General features: G+C 50.7%; 1 pseudogene; it reads right to left on the reverse strand.

Moving 5' to 3' along the window:
- Positions 1-1,603: 1,603 nt before the first annotated feature.
- LOC121025641 (zinc finger protein 831-like) lies at positions 1,604-4,478 on the reverse strand (annotated as a pseudogene).
- Between the last annotated feature and the right edge of the window lie 1,447 nt (positions 4,479-5,925).

The raw sequence follows: 5,925 nt of genomic DNA on the forward strand, positions 1-5,925 counted from the left end.
CCCTGGTTTGGGGACATCTAGCTTCTCCTGGCTGCTCAGCAAGTCCACTTCAGTTTCTTCTTTTCTGAAGGGAGCTTATCCTCCATGGGATAGAATTTGCTGGAACTACAGTTGGGCAACCTGGGGATGTCTTGAGCCCCCTGATAGATCTCCTTCCTGTCATCACCATGGAGGCCTCTTTCCCACTTGGGGTCTAGCAAAACCAGCCTCAGGGCTTCTGCGTCACCTTTCTTGAAGGCCAGGTGCTGGTGGCAGCTGATACTCTGGCTCCACCCTCCCATATGGAGGAATCAGAGGACTCTTACTGTCCAGATTGGCAGGGGGTCTCTGCAGTTTAGGATGGGGGGAAATGACATGGCTCTGTTCTCCCTGGGCTGGTCACCAGTTTCTGTTATGGCTGCTCTAGCCTTCTGCTTGGGAGACTCAGTCACCAAAGAGACTTCTTGGGCTGGCTGACTTTCGTGAAGCCCCATCTTCCCCAACAGAAATGGTGTTGGGAGGGAAAATGGCATCACACAGATGGGTCCTCCTATCCCCTGGCTGGGCTGCACCCACTTGCCTCCCCTCCTTCCCTACTGCTTCTTCCTGTGGAGGCAGGTTCAGTTGTATCTCACTGCCCATCCTTACCTCCTTCATCTTCTTGCCTCCATGGTGTCAGCCTTTCATTTTCTAGTGGATGCTCTTCAACATCTTACCACTTCTCCCGGGAACACACCTTCAGTTCCTCCCGGCTGTACTTTTTTTACTGGCCACATTGGCTGGCAGCCTCCTCCCCTGTGGCGTTTCTCTTTCCATCTCAGCTTTCTGTGATGGTCAGGATATCTCCATCCCGTTAAAAGACAGGCCATCTGTGGCATCATGGGCTCAAGGGGGACAGTTGGGGACACCTACTAAGGTTGTCTCCAAGCTGTAGCCCAAGAGGGCCAGGTAGTGTCTGGGGCTCAGAAGCTTCTGTTTCCTGGGGCAGGCTTCCAAGGGCTCTGGCCCTCTTCATGCTGTGCTCTGCTGCTCTTAATAAAAAGCAGCAAGTTGCTCCTGATGATCAGCATACATTTTGCAGTGGTGGCAAACTGAGTGGAAACAGAGTAAAAGAAGAGGGGTCTAGATTTATCCAGAGGAGTGAAGGCGGAAGGGGCTGTGGAGAGGGTGGTGTGCTTCCTCCACTGAGCTCAGGGCCCAGATGTCAAAATGGAAGGAATCCTTGTAGGCACAGGGTACTTGGCGGGAACCAGCAGCAACCCTGCGCTGTTGGAGGGGGACAGATAGCCTGAGACTGTGGTCTCACACTTTCTCAGCCTGTCCTCCGAGGCCTTGGTGTTCTGGGACTTCTCCAAGGAGAGTGCCTGCTGTCACTGCAGCAGCCCAAGCTTAATGGCAGTCAGAGACTTCTACTCTGGCATTTTATGCCGGCAGGAACCCAGGGAAAGCCATGTTTTGGAGTCCAAAGGGGCTTCCCTGTTGGCAGTCTCTAAATGTGGGCCTGGACAGGAAACAGTTTCTGATTCATGTCTAGGCTCTTAGCAGCAAGGGACAAATGCATGGTGGACTTTGGGTCCAGCCCAATACCCTGGGTACCTGGAGAAGGAAATTGCTTTATGCCCCATCACCTTCCCTCTCTTCTGAGGGTCTCTCCAGACTCACCTCCCTCCACTAGGAGGCTGTCCCACTCCCATCAGACTCAGAGGACAGTTGGGACTTGCTGAAATGTGTCTGGATCTGCCTGTGCTTATATGTGTTGCTCTGGGTCATAAAGGCAAGGCTAGAGGTGTCACACAGGAAGGGTCTCTTGTGTGTGTAGGACTGGATGTGCTTTTCCAAAAAGCTGGGCTTTGGGCAGTCCCGGCCACAGTGCAGGCACAGTACATGCTGGCTTACTCACCTTCCCTGGGTTTCCCAGGCCTGGCAACAGGACAGGTGGAGTACCCATGGTGTACACGCTAAGCACTGGGGCCACTGGCTGTCCGAGTTGGCCAGGGATGGGCCACTTGGGCCACAGCAGGGGGGTTAAGGACAAAGGGCATGCTGCCCCAATCCAGGCTGCCCATCTCTAGGGAAGCATGTGGCTGAACACCCCCAGCAGGCGCTGCGTGGTCGAGGAGAACGGGCAGGGCCTTCAGGAACATGGCCGGTGCCAGGCCCCACTCCAGTGATAAGATGATGGGGCCCAGCGTTAGGCAGAAAGGAGGACAGACTACCTTAGGCCCCGGGGCAGCTGCGAGCAGGAGCTGTCAGTCCCTGGCAGGCATAGCAAGATGAGTGGGTTCTAGCACCTTCACCCCACATAGTTCAGGGCAGCCCAGGATGCTGGGCAAGCTACAGCAACAAGCAGATGTTCCCACGGGTGCCTCTCTTCCCTCCACATTCGGTAAACCCTTGCCCCAGGCCAGGCACATACATCACCCCGTCAAAGTCTCACAACAACCACCCAAGAAAAGCACTATTTTCTCCATATAAGAAAAGAAGGACTGAAGCTCCCAGAACTGAAGTGACCTGTCATATAGCTACTAAATGGCGGAGTCAAGACTCAGACCCAGGTCTGCCTGGTATAGAATCGACACTCAGAAACTGTCTTGACTCTGTGGGGGAAAAGACATGCAGGGTGTCCAAGACCCTGGAGGTCCACAAGTATCCAGCGTACCGAGGGCAAGCCCCTTGCATCCTCTGGGACTCCATTTCCATATCTGTAAAATGGGCAGGGACCCAGAAGCTTCCCAGAGCCCTTCCCACTCTGGGGTTCTATCTCTGCCCTGGGATGTTCGTAACAAGAAAGAAAATTGGCTCAAGGGACAGGACAGCCTTCCTCAGCTCCTCAGAAGCAACGGTGTGCTACAGCTGGCCTCCACTGGCTCATATCACTTCCTATCAGCCCACGCTGCTTATACTAGCTCACACTGGCTCACGAGAGCTGATTGTTATGTTTTCAGGATTGTGTGAGCTGGTTGATTTAAATACAGCCATTATGAAGAATGAAGCACTGGGTATTGTATGGAAGTGATGAATTGCTAAATTCTAGTCCTGAAACCAATATTACACTATATGTTAACTAACTAGAATTGAAATGAAAACTTGAAGGGCGTCTGACTTCAGCTCAGGTCATGACCTCATGGTTACTGAGTTCAAGCCCCATGTCGGCCTCTGTGCTGACAACTCGGAGGCTGGAGCCTGCTTTGGATTCTGTGTCTCCCTCTCTCTCTGCCCCTCCCCCGCTCACACTCTGTGTGTGTGTGTCTCTCTCTCTCTGTCTCAAAAATAAATAAACTTTTAAAAATTAAACACTTGAAATATGAAAAGAATTAAATAAACATACAATTACATAAATGACAGTGAAAACAAAATAATTTACTAAGTATTGTACTATATTTTAGAGTATCTACGATATTGAGCAGGTTTTAGGTCTTACATCTGTACCATGGAAACGCCATATAATGCTGTATTGCCACGCACCTCTTCCCAACTCCTCATCACGTTGGGAGCTTAAAATCAGCTATGGCGAGAGGATTTACACCATGACGACTGGCAAATGCCACAGAAGAAGCTTTTAATTTTGAGTAAGAGCTGGTTGTTTACCATTTCCCGGCATCCCACTGGAGAGAAGTGAGGGCAGATCAGGCCATCTTGCCTATCCTCTCTCCAACCACAACCACCTACCGTTCTGGATCTTGTAGCACTGGGCCACCTGCAAAGCCCCCCTGCCTCTCGAAATATCTGAGCCCTTATGTTTTTTAAAGGAAAGAATTAAGAACAGAACTATTTAGAGATCAGTAGCTACTGAAGTTGATAAGCGCTGATACTAACATAAAGGCTTATCTCAAGAAACCGCACCATCTCTGCCACCTGGAGAACTTCAAGGTGCTTCCAGGAAAAGAACAGACCTGAGTTCCCATCCCTCCTCAGCCATCATGCTTGCTCAAGGATGCCCTCCCTCGGCTCTAAGAACAGTGCCATTAGGGCAGAATTACCAGGAAAGTCAGATGAGATCATTTGTGTAAAAACATCTAGTGCAGTGCCTGGCCTAGAGGAGGTATTCAGTCATAACTTGCAGGGCCCAGTGTAACATAAAAATGAGGAGAACCTTGCTTAAAAAACAGGGAAAACAGTACTCAAATATAAAACTCTATCTTTCTCAGTTTCTCTCTTGACTTGTCATGGGGCTTCTTTTTGCTATGTAAGGTCATGATAGAGAAAAAATTCAAGGTTTATATTATTAGCACAAATTTTACTGCCCGCACTTGGGCCTGATGGCTACCAGGTTTCCCCTCCCACCAGCCACCTTGCCTAGCCGCTGCACTGAGACTGGGGGTGAGCTCTGAGCAGGTCAAGCTCTGCTTCCCACCGGTGTCTCTCCCCAATCCACGGCAGATGGACGACGCTTGGGGGTCCTTAAACCTGTGCATCAGGGCACACTAGGTACCTGGATCTGGGGTGGACGAGAGGCTCATCTCCCCCAGGATGCAGCCTCTGCTAAGCTGCCTGGACATGTCGTGGCAATGCCAACTCCAGGGCAGGGCAGCTACCACACAGCCTGCCCTGAAATTTCCCAGGGTGTGCGCACCTGAGCTCAAGCAGCCTGCACCCGGGCCCCCTTGGGAGTGGATGCTGACGGCACCAATCGGGCTCTCTACCCTCTCTCCTCCTACCTGCCACCCAGCTGCTGTCCCAGGCATGGGGCGGGGACGGGTGAGGGGGAGGCCAGGTGGGGCCCGGGGCATCAGACATCTTGGGAGCAGGTGTCTGAGAGCCTGTCCCGAGGAGGTAGAGGAGGCAGGACTGTGTGTGAGCCGAGGCTCCAAGCCCCTGATACTTGTTCCTAAGTTCTGCTGGACTTCATTTTCAAAGGCAAAATTATCAAGAATTTCCAGACGGCAACAACAGAGCATTAAAGAGAGTTCAGGGCCTTTCAGAGCATGGGGCCCTGAGTGCCGACCCAGGTCGTGGGTGTGTGATGCCAGTCCTACCTGCTTGCCTCCTCAAGGACTCACCCCAGCAACTGGCTCATCAAGTTCCCTCTCTGTACTGGAGAAAGCTGGACCAGCTTACAAACACATGGTAAACAGAAACTCCAAAACTTTAAAAACACATATACATCCCCTGATTCCACATCCAATGCCACGGACAGCCCTCATGTATTTACTCCATTTTGCACTCAAATTCCTAGAATGAGCTATGTTTGTCATCTTAACCTGCTCTCCTCTCTTTTTCGACCACACTCCAATCAGGTTTTGTCTATTATCGTATTAAAATGCCACTGTTACTCCCTCTGGACTCTCTGCTTACCTTTTCCTCTTATGACGGTCAGGGTGAGCAGCCTGCTGAGTGAGCGTCCTGCCTGACACCTCTCTTCTTGGAGAACATCTCAGCCACAGCAAAGATTCAAGGGAGGAATCAAGATGCTTTCCCTTCGGGCGCTTGCTTTCTTTTCCTTTCCTTTTCATTCCTCATCGAAGAGAATGCCGTGTGGACACGGCATGGCCAACTCTCCTATTCAGGACATTCTCAAGTTATCGTTACTACAAGATGTTTATCTGGAGAGCAAGAGCTTGAGTTCCACATTTTTCTATTGCTGTTCTCTACTTTAAACACACGCCCCAAATTCAAATTAGGGCCAAGAGAATGTTACTGTTAGTTATGAAACACCTGGCTTCGTGGATAGAGGAGCCAGCCCTGATCATGCCACCGGTTACAGTGTTCAAAAACCCGAACTGTGTCTGTCCTCTTCTGGAAGACTTTTCTTTTTGAGATCACATCAGCATCTTGTTCTTTAAAAAGGAGCTGGTTGGCAAATTGGCTACATGTATCGGCAGCTGGTCTTACTTTTAGGAAGTCCAGGGGGAAAGCCCATTTGATTTGAAATTCTTCTGGAGTGTTAGCCATATGTGGTGCATCACAGCTCTGTTCACGCGAGACTTCTATGCAGGAAAAAAAAAA

This window comes from Herpailurus yagouaroundi, unplaced genomic scaffold (genome assembly GCF_014898765.1).
Source record: "Herpailurus yagouaroundi ecotype Mexico unplaced genomic scaffold, PumYag 67690, whole genome shotgun sequence".
Lineage (NCBI taxonomy): Eukaryota > Metazoa > Chordata > Mammalia > Carnivora > Felidae > Herpailurus > Herpailurus yagouaroundi.